At 36.0% G+C, this 12,991-nt stretch overlaps 1 long non-coding RNA gene across 1 annotated transcript in view; it reads right to left on the reverse strand.

The window, feature by feature from the left end:
- LOC118762736 overlaps window positions 1-11,411 on the reverse strand; it is a 15,530-nt gene extending 4,119 nt beyond the window's left edge. Inside the window, exons 1-2 of the long non-coding RNA XR_004998487.1 lie at window positions 11,400-11,411; window positions 1,917-1,929 (exon numbers count right to left, since the gene is read on the reverse strand). This is a non-coding gene — a long non-coding RNA (uncharacterized LOC118762736). The remainder of the gene's footprint in view (window positions 1-1,916; window positions 1,930-11,399) is intronic.
- Between the last annotated feature and the right edge of the window lie 1,580 nt (window positions 11,412-12,991).

Below are 12,991 nucleotides of genomic sequence, written 5' to 3' on the forward strand. Positions count from 1 at the left end.
ACACTTGTATATGTAGATAGGTTGATACACAGCCCGACAGACTGACAGTCACACAAGTATCGTAATGTATAGTAATTTAATTGATTATATAATGAGTTATTATAAGTTTTTATCCTTTTATTATTTTGTTTCAGTCATTTGATTGCAGTCGTGCTAGAGTACCACTTTAAAGGTTTTTTTAGTGAAAGAAATCTACCCAAGGCTTATTCTTTGTAAGCATGTACTTACTTATCTATTGGACCTTGTGCCGAACCTCTAAGCTGCATTATGCACACCCATACACACATACCAAGAGAGAGAGAGAGAGAGAGAGAGAGAGAGATTTATAGAGAGACAGATAGATAAATAGGGAGAGAGAGGGAAAGATAGACAGACATTTCTCTGTGTGTGTATATAGAGATATGTATGGATACACCTATGGATGAATGGATTCTTGCCTGTGTTTCACTACAGGTGTATGTGTTTGTGTTTATAATGGAATAAAATTTCTAATTTACCTAATATTACTAAGAATGTGTTATGAACAAACATCGTGGAGGCACAATGGCCCAGTGGTTAGCGCAGCGGACTCGCGGTCGTAGGATCGCGGTTTCGATTCCCAGACCGGGCGTTGTGAGTTTTTATTGAGCGAAAACACCTAAAGCTCAACGATGGTGGTGATCCCCGCTATACTCTTTCACCACAACTTTCTCTCACTCTTACTTCCTGTTTCTGTTGTACCTGTGTTTCAAAGGGCCGGCCTTGTCACACTCTGTGTCACGCTGAATATCCCCGAGAACTACGTTAAGGGTACACGTGTCTGTGGAATGCTCAGCCACTTACACGTTAATTTCACGAGCAGGCTGTTCCGTTGATCGGATCAACCGGAACCCTCGTCGTCGTAACCGAAGGAGTGCTTCCATCCATGTACAAACATATGTACATGAGATATCAAAAGATGACGACATTTACATAATATCTGAGAGATAGGCAACACTAAAAACACTTTACACAACTTTTCTATACTAACTAATCTTCATTTTCATTTCATTTATAATATATTTTCTTCAGCTTATCTAACTGAGAATTCTGACTTAGTAAGCAAAGATTACTATGAAGCCTGCAGGAAAATATAATTCCTCAGACAGTCTGACGTATTAGAAAATCTCATGTAGTAGGTATATGTTTTGGTATGTGAATAAAATTATTGACATAACCTTTAAAGATTAACTAAATATTTCTAACTCGGAAAATGTTAAATAAATGTCATAGTATTTTATGTGCATCTATGTAATAAAGACGAATATGATTAACTTTCACTGAGTATAACGTTTAATTGTTCTTTAAAGAGAACTTACGTTTTTGAAAAATTGTAGCACCGGCTGTATATTCAATTCTCATAAAATATTTCTGAAAGAAGACTAATTATTTTATAATAACTGCAATCGTTTCCATTATAATTTTGCTATTAGATATGAAAGAGCAAATAATCAATTCCCCGTTCATTTATCAGTAAAATTATTAGAAGAATTTCATTTCAATTCTTATCTTTGCGCATAATGAAATAGTTGTTTGACATGTGTTTCCTTCGTAAAGATCAATTATAATTCTTACTGTCAAAATATAATTTTTTGCTCTCATGAAAGAAGGCTTAATTAAAATTAATTTCTTCATCTTAAATGCTATAGTAATGTCTATCCCGTTAAGTATTTATATATGTGTGTGTGTATGAGTGTTCATTTATTTATGTACATATTTATATACATATCCATATATAATTCTTCATATCTATTGAGCGTTATAAATGGCCTTCTCCATTATATTGAATGTACAGTTGATGCTTACACTAGCACAGATTGTTTGGCATACTTTGGTATGAAGGACTAACCTCAAATCAATACTGTGTGAGGGATATAGTAAAGTGTGTGTCCCAAAACTTGATGCAGATCGCTCTTTAGAGGAGCGTGAGGGAATTCGGTACAGTTTGGGACACGAAATAGCATCTGAAATATGATATAGAGAAATAGATCTTGCATGATAATTTTGGAACGATCACAGGCTGCAAGTCAGTAGCGATTTTGTTGCAAGCACTCCTAGCTTTTCGTTTTCCTTGAACTGTCACGTCGTAGTTATGAGATAAAAGCTTGGATGTTTGGAGATGATGACGTTTTCTTTGGTAGGGAACGTGGAATGAGGATAAATTAGGACATGGTCTCATTACCACGCATAGGAATGGTGGATGTATCAAAAGTAAAATCACATAAAATTAATTGTGGGTGTATTTTCGACAGCATTAATGAGTCCGTTCATTCAGGTGACTTATGTTACAGAGTAGGAGGAGATTGTGTTGAATGTGGCAGTATGTTGAAGAAGGATGATAAGGTAGTGGTCGAATGAGTGGTGGTGTGGCTGTAAACATCGAGGCTTATTGGGATATCAGGATTGCCATCACCCAACAGTGTGGGCATGAAACAGGTTGATATAGAGCTGTCAAAACAGCAAAGGATTCAGATCCAGGGGCGAAAGCATTTAGCTGATATTTCCGTGATTTTTATGGCCATTGAAATCATTAATTACAATGAGTAAAATATAAGGTGTGACAGTGGGCTGAGAAACACTTTGTTGTATGCCTAGTGCTAGTACCTGCCTCAGTCTCTATCCCTAAAATCAGCGTTGTGATGATAGTGTTAAGATTCTTTTCCTTTGACAACCATCAAGAGAAATTAAGGAACCGGTATGCTATATATTGGGTTGTCCGGAAAGTTCGTGCCGATTTTTAAAGGAAAGAAAAATGTCAATAACTACTTGCCATTACATTTTTATATTTTCAATCAACAAAATATGAATCAGTTTGTTGCCCAATGCGTCTTCATATTTCCTTTAATTTGAAGGAAAGATGAAAATACCGTCTTTCCAGAATCGAGGTGGTTTCGTGGCAAACAATTAAGGTATCTTTTTACGTCATCCAAGGAATTGAAATTTTTACCATTAAGACTATTCTGCAGAGACCTGAATGAGTGGAAATCCGAAGGAGCAGTATCTGGTTAATATGGAGGGTGGGGTAACACATCCTAGCCGAGCTGCAACAATTTTGTCTTGTTCCCAAAGCACCAAGTGCCAAAAATGAACTTATCTTCCATTTTAAAGTGTAACAGAATTAACATGGTTATAGGAACATAACCACGAAAAGATAGCCTAACTGTGCTCTAAATGGAAATGTAGTCAAATCCTATTTTATGGACTCAACCATGTTCTAAAATAAGTCTACATTTAAGCTACTATAAATCGGCACGAACTTTCCGGACAATCCAATACATTAGATCATCAGTGGCCATACGTTTATGAACCAAACATATAAGAACAAATGGTTTTCATGTTTATATTAACATTGAAATATGGAATTCTCTATTGCTATGTAGCTCCCTTGCTGTAGAATTGTTCCCATGTTTATTTCGCGATTCTAGAGATTTGGGGGAACAGTGCTAATAAAATAATAACGTGGGATAATGATTAGTTTTAGAATTTTACTAATAATATTTCAGCACTAGCATGGCACTACGAACCAATGTCTTTGGAATTCACTATTTCAAAGGCGCATGCTTGAGATATAAATACAAAAAATATAAACTATTAAATCCTTAGCTATAAGAATTATGGCAAAAATGTATGTATATATGCAATACCAATAGTATTAGAAATCTGTTTCAATTGCAACACACTGTGGTAACGTAAATTATAGACACATCTTATAATTTTCAATTCAAATGAAACAATTATGAGATTTACCGACCACTTGTAGCTACTTATCACAATAACGTATGAATATACAATGATAGTCTGCAGTGAAGTAAATAAGTAAATTGCGAGAAATAAAAATTAGCATTGAAATCAGGATGTGCTTAAGCTTATGAAAAGAATGTTTCAGTTCTTCCACAGTTTGATATTTTTTCTTTAATTTAGATTCGGTTTTCCTTTGTAAAATGTGGTTACATTTAAAAGCAGTACTGAGATCAGAAGCGGTGTCTTTGGGGATGTAAAGAAAAATTATTTCTCTACTGAAATATTCAAGTATTTTTTCCAGTTCCCAGAGCATTATTTGCCCAAACTCACACGTTTTGATGTGATTTTATCTACTGCATTTTTTTCTGTTTGATATGGCTTCCACATATTTTTTCTCATTACCAAATTTTCCCAAAAGTTTATAAATTCTAACTGAAGAACAGTTCGTATCAATTTTGAGGATTTTATAATTCAGACTAATAGTATTAAGCATTATAATGTAAATACTCGCGGTTTTATAGAATTTTACACGTTCGTTATCCTTTTAAACAATTCGAGAAATTTGAAGTATCTTTGTCCGATTATATTAATGAGGACATTTCATAATAAATGTTCGTGTTTCGTGTAAATTACAGTCTTCATAATGTAATTAAACTGAATTTCTAACACCTGTAGTTTTTGTTATTTGTATGACTGCATTTTTAATCGTATAAATTTATACACCTATCTATGAAATACACTTCATTAGAACAGGGAAATGCCAGAATATTACTCGACTGGGTCAGGATACAAAGGTAACAAATCTGAATTATTATCTTTAAAATTTATAGATAATCAGTTGCTATCAAGTTGCAGCTAATATATACATATGTACGCTAAACAAGTAGAGTAATAATCTACTGATTTAAGGACACACACATACATATGCACATGTGTATAAGTATATGTTTCTGCGTATACACTCAACTTTATATATTATATTCGAAAGAGACGTACGAGATGTGAGAAGTTCTTCATAGCAATATATATGTGCTGGTTTATAATATAGGATCACCAACATAAAGTTGCATGAATCTACGTGTACCCACGTATCACTGAATGCAAACACACACACTCGCATACACGCACACACGCTCACGCACACGCGCACACATGTACCTATATCTAACTCTCTCTCTCTCTCTCTCTCTCTCTACATATACATATATATATATATATATATATATATATATATATATTATATATATATATATATTATGTGAAATAGAAAGATGAATAATCTTGTAGTAGATTAATCAAAAGTTTAACCGATACCTTGGTAGCAAAAATCACAGCAGTAAACAGCACGGTTGGAGGTACAACCATATGGTGTTGCAACCGTGCGTTGGTGCGGATAATTGAAATTAAAATATTATTGGTGAATTGAAGAAATGGAGCTGTTCAATCTGCGTTCAGCTCCATTTCTTCAATTCACCAATAATATTTTATATATATATATATATATTCTCTATTTCTCTAACAGCGAGGTCACGTTCTTTTGTTGTTACATGTTATTATTATTATCATTATTATTATTATTATCATTATTATTAGTATTATTATTATTATTATTATATTATTATTATTATTATTATTATTATTATTATTATTATTATTATTGTAATTATTAAGTGAGAGAGCAGTGCATCCCATGAAAGTGACACTGGGGTATAAATATACGAACCCCAGTATACCCATCAGGACTACCCGTCTGACAAGGGTACACTAGGCACATGCATAACAACCATATGTGCGTAACATACTGATCTCATATCGAGATAAACAGTACATGACCTTGCATGTGGGGCCCAGTTTGAATCCTCAACTGGTCGAGTAACCCATCCCGTTCAAAAGGTCCCTGAATAAGGGTTGTTTAAGGATGTTGAACAAAACACCCACTATTATCATTACTATTATTATTATTACTAATATTATTATTATTATTATTATTATTATTATTATTATTATTATTATTATTATTACTTTTTTCCCTTCTTTCAAATTTGCTTCCATTTCTTGCCGAGTGTCTTCCCGACTCCTAGGACAAAGAAACTCATAGTATACATTGGTAGGCCATGAAACCAAACTCAATAGTTCGTTCATTTTTTTTTTATTTTAAGTTAAATTAAAATACATGAGCAGCAACAGTTCTCACATCGACAATGCTCTTCTGAATACGTGTGATGTACCAGTTAAGACAATCTTTTGCACTTCTTGCAGGGATGGTAAGCCAGGGATCATTCTCATATAATTTTCGGTTCCCTTCTTGATCATTCCTAGTGCTCCTACGATCACTGGTATTGTAACCGCCTTGAGATGCCACATTTTCTCAATTTCAATGAGTAGGTCTTTATATTTTCTGAGCTTGTCAAACTCTTTCGCTGAGATATTATGATCACAGGGGATGCTCATGTCGATCAATAAGCAAACTTTATTGTTTTGTCTTTCACAAAAATATCTGGTTTATTGGCCTTGATGGTTCGGTCTGTATGTACTGGAAAGTCCCACAGAATGGTTACATTTTCTCCTTCAGTTACAGCCTCAGGGTGGTGATTATACCACTTGTCGGCAGTTTTGATATTGTAATGCCGACTTATTAGCCAGTGGAGATATTGGCCAACTCTGTCATGTCTTAATTTATACTCCACTGGTGCTAAGACTTTACATCCAGAGATTAGGTGGTCCACTGTTTCAATCATGTCGTTGCAGAATCGGCATTTTGGGTCTGCTCCATTTTTCATCACTTATTATTATTATTATTATTATTATTATTATTATTATTATTATTATTATTATTATCATTATTATTATTATTATTATTATTATTATTATTATTATTATTATTATATGCCATAGCTTCGCCTAGAATTAGAAACCTTTAATCATCATCCAAGTATAATGAGTATTACAACTGAGATAATCATGCAATATCTGTATGTGTAATCACAATCAAACACGGACTGTTTAATAACTTCTGTCGAACGAGAACGAACAAAAGTTCAGAATAAAATGCCCGCAAGTTATAAAATATTCCCAGACAACAATCATAGTAAATATTTATTCTCATTGTTATCTGCCTGATGTACATTACTTATTTCTTTACTATCCACAAGGGGCTAAACACAGACAGGACAAACAAGGACAGACAAACGTATTAAGTCGATTACATCGACCCCAGTGCGTAACTGGTACTTAATTTATCGAACCCGAAATGATGAAATGTAAAGTCAAACTCGGCGGAATTTGAACACAGAACGTAGCTGCAGACGAAATACCGCTAGGCATTTCGCCCGGCGTGCTAACATTTCTGGCAGCTCGCCGTCTTATGTACATTACTACGGTTTTGACACCTAGGGAGTGCCATTGTTGGGTTGGTGTCAACACAAACACTGCTAGGAAATAACTAGACAAGCTGTACGACCACTCCATTAATGTCTTATATCCGTTATGTATTCGCCTACTTCCTATTATATATTCCATCATGGTATATAGACAAAATCATCTTAACCTCTAAATTTAAAGCTAGAAATTGAAAAGAAGTATCTATGTAAAACGAAATTAGCCGCCAAAGCAACACATACTTTGGGATATCCCAGAAACATCTGTAAGACTGAATTTTTATCCAATAATAATAACGTTTATGACTTGAGATGTTTGTCTTGCCTTAACATTTACTGTCAATTTAACAATTATATATATATATATATATATATATATATATACATACATACAGAAACCCGGGGACTACGGCATCATATGAACATCGTCAAAGACTGATAAGATCATTTAGGAAGTAAATCAATTTAAGTCACCTACGTTTACAATCCACAAATATTTCAACTTTACGAGAATGTAGGTAAAATCACAAGAATGCGATCACAAAACATAAAACGTTCGAAAGCAAACGTATGAAATATCATTAGCTGCTTAATGGATGTCCGTGCAGCATGAAGTTTTGGCAGCACAATGCAATGTAGTAGTATTGAGAGTCAATAAAATTCAGCAGGAGCGAAATATTCGCGTAGCCTGCCAATTAAGCCAACACATGTTTATTACTAGAAGCCGAAACATAAAATCAAATAATTTAGAATTAAGTTACAGTGAAAAATTCATTTTTAATACAAAGAAATTCCTCCTGAAAGAGACACTGCCATCTTAAGAATATTGTGCAAACTAGTGCGCCTGAACTGAACTCATTCAATTATAAGAATAAAACTACATGTATAAATACATATATACATAAACACACACATATATATGTGCATGTTTTTGCGTGTTTGTGTGTGACTGCGTGTGTGTGTATGTGTGTGTGTGTGTGGTGTGTGTGTGTGTGCGTGTGTGACAAGCGATAGATTTGTAGCATTTTGGATCCAAATCGCGAATCCTCTTTTTCATATCAACCGAGCCTCTCTTTCAGAATCATAAATATAACGACCACATTTCATTGTCGGTCACCAAACTTCGAAAGTTAGGTGTTAATTTTCATTAAACTCATAACGTACTGAAAGACTGACTTTGCTCATTCTCTCTTTTAAATCTTTTATAGCCACCGAAGACTGACTTTGCTCATTCTCTCTTTCAAATCTTTTATAGCCACCGAAACATTTATACGCTGATTCTGCCACTATCTAGTAAAAAAATAGTATCCGTAGTCCAGTCGTGCAACAAGATCACAATGTAAATTGCTGGTCTGCATGAAGTTCTACTAACACTCATTGGAGACACATGATAGCGGTTGCTGCTGGTGATCTGCCACTGCTGTTTTTGTATTTAATGTTTGACTCGCTTAAAACCTCTTCATTTAACTGTGCACATGGTTCTTTTAAGAGCTTTTCTATGCGTAAACAACATTAATCCCTCTGCGGATGTCGAACAGTCTACATTCATCTTCTGTTAAGAACTGACAGACAGCAAGTCGGTGATTCTGTTTTGAACTCATTATTGAACTGCAAAAACAAAAAGAATAGGAAGGAGATTTTCTATAGGGTAACAGTTACTATAACTACATGCAAAATTTCAATACAACAATCCCTCGATATCGTGAGTGTTACGTTCCAAAACCCGCCACGATAGGTGAAAAGCTGTGAAGTAGGAACAGGGCAGTACATTATTTTTTCATTATTTGCATGTATTTATTTTGTTATACGTGCAAAACAACACTGAAGTATCGACGTAAGCTTCAATAATAAATCGCGATAGGTGAACCGCGATCTAGAAAGGGATTTCTGTATTGATTTGTGTACAACGTTCCTTTTTCTAAGAATATATGTATATGTGTGCGTATGTGTGTGTATTTGTGTGTGTGTGTGTGTGTATGTGTGTGTGTTCATCGGACAGTTTTTCACAACCAAAACTGTTCGACGAAAGGAAACGTGAAACTTTGAGTAACAGCTTTTGGGGTGTTTTGCAGCTTTATCAATAAAGTATATACACACATGAGAGCGCGCACACACACACAAACCCACACACATACACACACACACATATGCACGTATATATGTTCGTGCGTATGTGTGTATGCATGTATGTCCGTATGCGTCTGTATGCTTGCGTGAATAAATTAATTTAATGGTTGCATAATTGTATCCATGCATGAAGGTGAATCTCAGCAAAATCCATTTGGGATTTTCCTATTAGCAGTTCTCAGTCATTGGTGGCAACGCAGCAAATGATCTGGCAATTTTTATTATGAACTAATTGCCATTTGTTTAGAAAGTGTTCTGATTGTTGTAGAGCGTTTAAGGGTACCATGAAACAAGTACAGAGATCTGTTACTCGGATCGTTCTAAATTTCCATCACAAATTTCCTTTCTTAGTGCAGATGTATGAACTGTATGTTCCTCATTTCAAAATTATAAATATTATAGGCATTATTGCCCTGAGTGTAAGTTTTTCCGCATCCTAATGTATTCTGAAGTCGTTTAAATTTCAGATGCCTTTATGCTTTTAAACCTTAAATATATTTGCGAATTACCGTGTGTGATAGTCTTGCAGTATCTCTAACGGTATAGCGATAAAGTTATTGAAATATGCTACCGAGTAGTAAATGGATTATCAGCAAGGCTGTTGCTAAAATAAGTTTACCGTGTCTCTCCCTTTAATGGACAACATCCATTAAATTCTTAACGTTATGCAGTCATAGTTTTGTATTTGATATTCATAGTTCTTTTAGATAAATCAGTATAATCTTTAGAGAGTGAATAGCTAGCTGTGAATGCATTCATGCAATAATCCATGAAATTGGAAAGAAATTATTTGCAACGTGAAGTATTTTACTCGATTAAAACATTTGAACAAACAAGGTGAATTAAATGTGGATAGTGGTCTGATATTTCCAGTTATGCAAGAAAAGATTTTGTGTAAATAGTATTTAATGCCGTATTAGACGTCTTGCAAAATTTTTGCTTCAATAAAAATAGATTTTTAATATATTTAGCAAATAAATAAAAGTATTTTTTTCTGATTTGTAGATCTCTGAAAATTAGGCCGTAAATTCCACCATTCTAGTTTTCGCAGTGTGTTTCAGTGTCTATATGCAATCATATCATTCATATTCACGCTAGTCATCCTTTCAAGCAATGGTTATCAACCAGGGTCATATGACACCAGGCGGTCCATACAAGATTTATGAAGGGTCCACACAAGCGAAATAGTAAATTGGAGACCTACAGTAGTGTGCTAAGTGTCTATAAAAAAGTTCATGCTTTAGATGTATTTTTTGCAAGAAACAGCTTCCTTTTTCTCAACCATTTTAGCATAGCTCAACCGACACAACTTAAAGTGCTCGAAACGTATCACACGCTTTTTTCCCTGAGCGGCTTATTAATATTTTACATGTAGCACGTACCCACCTTGCTGTTTTGTTTTCTTCTTGCCCGTTTCTTCCTCCATTTTATCAACTATTACCACACGCTCACACGTTCCCCGTCCTCACTACTGGAAAATTCGAAGAAATCTTTAACATGACTACATGGAAGGAATAGGCTTGAGATTTTGGTGGCAAGGGAGACAACTGTGATTTGGCATACGTGTTGTATAATCAAGCAGTGCGTGTGTTTGTGTGTGTGTGTGTGCGTGCGTGAAGCTAATATGCGTGGGTGTGTGTGAACCAACATTCTACAAAAACAATACCTTCTTCTATACTCTATGTGTTTATGCATGTATATATGTGTATGAGTGAGTGTGTATCTGAGGCTATCACACCTGTATGAATACGTGTGTGTGAGTGTAACGCGTGTATATTTCGTGTATTTTTGCGTGTGCGTATGCATGTCTGCAGAGTAGGGATAAGGAGTGTGTGTATTCGTAGATATACGTTCTGTTTGAACGTAAACCTTTGTGCGTGGTGTAGGGAAATAAGCGAAACGGTGAGAGTAGGTTTGTGGGACTAGAAATTGAGGGGGCTGTAGGAACGTAGGAGGTTAGTCGTGTGTTTACATGTGAAGAGGTTGTTTTAAAGAAAAATAAGTCGAGAAATTTTATGGAAATTTAGAGAGGCTTGCATTATGAGAGATAACAGTCTCTAGAGTTATGATTTCGAAAGCAAATAAGTCTCGGGGGAATCTGGGTGAGAATCGAGAAGGAAAAGGAATTTAGAAGACGAAGAGCGTGGTTGGTGTTGTCAGTGTCTGAAAAGAGGGAAGACACTGAGACAACAGGGACGAGTTCGGGGGTATTTAGAGATTCAGTGGGACAATTTCATGTGCAGGCAAAGGAACTGTCTGTGCTTTGGGGAATATCGATATTAGGAAAGACATGATAGGGTTGCGTGAAGTTCGGAAAGCAATGTTGGAAACTATACGATGTAGGAGATGGAAGAAGAAATAAATTCTTGGTTGGTGGAAGAAACGAACCGCTGTTTGTGAACTGTGGATTCGGAGGGTAGAGATCGGTAGAAGGTGGTTTCCTGGCGTTGGCTGAGCGCCCCACCTCTGTAGCGGACCGCACTCTACGCAATCCTAACTCCACAATTGTCTGCAGCTTTGATGACGATGTACTACAGGCATTGGAGCGAACAAAGGGCTGAGATTCCGTCTTGGGAGAGGCTGAGTTTACGGAGTTACATCTGGAAGCTGAAGAGATCTGGGGAGCAGTGAAAAACGCTTGCTAACTCATTGATTGCATTTAACTGGCCAGGAACCGGGGTCCAGTACGATTGTTGGAAGCCCAGATCAGTGAAGGAATTGTTTATTCTATTGATGGGGAGCATTGTGGAAGCGATCTTGCAATTCACTCGGTGCACAAACAGTTGTATAGCAGCCTGAATTTGAATGTCGTAGCACGGCATGGTAAAAGGTATGAAACGGAAAACTCTACTAAGGAAAGAAGACACAGCTTCACAGATAGGGAGATCATGGAAATAGTAACAACAGAGTAGAGGGGAGAGGTTTGACTAAAGAACGTTAGTGCATGGGGGAAGAAGTGGTGGTAGCTGTGGTAGACTGGGAAGAGATACAGAAGAAAGTAGTATAAGGAAAAGGGAAGATAATGCAAGGCTGGGGTGGAAGAGTGAGCAGTGGTGGAGGGGCGGGGAAAGAGTGGAGGGTTATTACAGGTGTAGTGAAGGGAGGGTTGTAGTGACATCGGTTGGGACAGGATGGAGTGGTGATTCTAGTGCTTAATGCGAGCAACAAAGTCATGAAGAAACAGGCTGATGTGGAGAATTTAAACGGAGGATAGAGTGGGTAGCAAAGTGGGAGATGTAGGAAAAGAAGATAAAATAGCCAAGTAGTTGAAGAAGGAGAAGGGTACTATTTTCGTGAGACTAGAGCTAACGGATGTGGTACCGCAGATGTCTTCGATAGAGTAGACACAGTGGGCGGTAGATGGACGTGGAGACGGAAGCCTTTGGGGGATGAGGTTTACATGAAAGTAGCGATTGAGGAAGGAAATATGAATAGAGAAATATGGGCTTCTGAAGGTGTCTATTTTATGGCTGAGAGATGGTCGGAAGCAGTAGATACGAAACATTTTGAGGTAATGTTTTGATATAGTGGTGTAAATAGAGAAAGAACGATTTAAAAATCTGTTTGTTGGTCGAATGAGAAACAGAAGATAAAAAAATAAAGGAAGTTATACTCTTTGTGAATTTCCCTTGAAAAGTAACAATTACATTACTATATTCATTGAATGGTGGGTATTTAATTGCATATTCTTCACTTTCTCTGATACACTGAACCCCCTCAAGATACCT

Source organism: Octopus sinensis, linkage group LG3 (assembly GCF_006345805.1).
Source record: "Octopus sinensis linkage group LG3, ASM634580v1, whole genome shotgun sequence".
NCBI classification, from domain to species: Eukaryota; Metazoa; Mollusca; class Cephalopoda; order Octopoda; family Octopodidae; genus Octopus; species Octopus sinensis.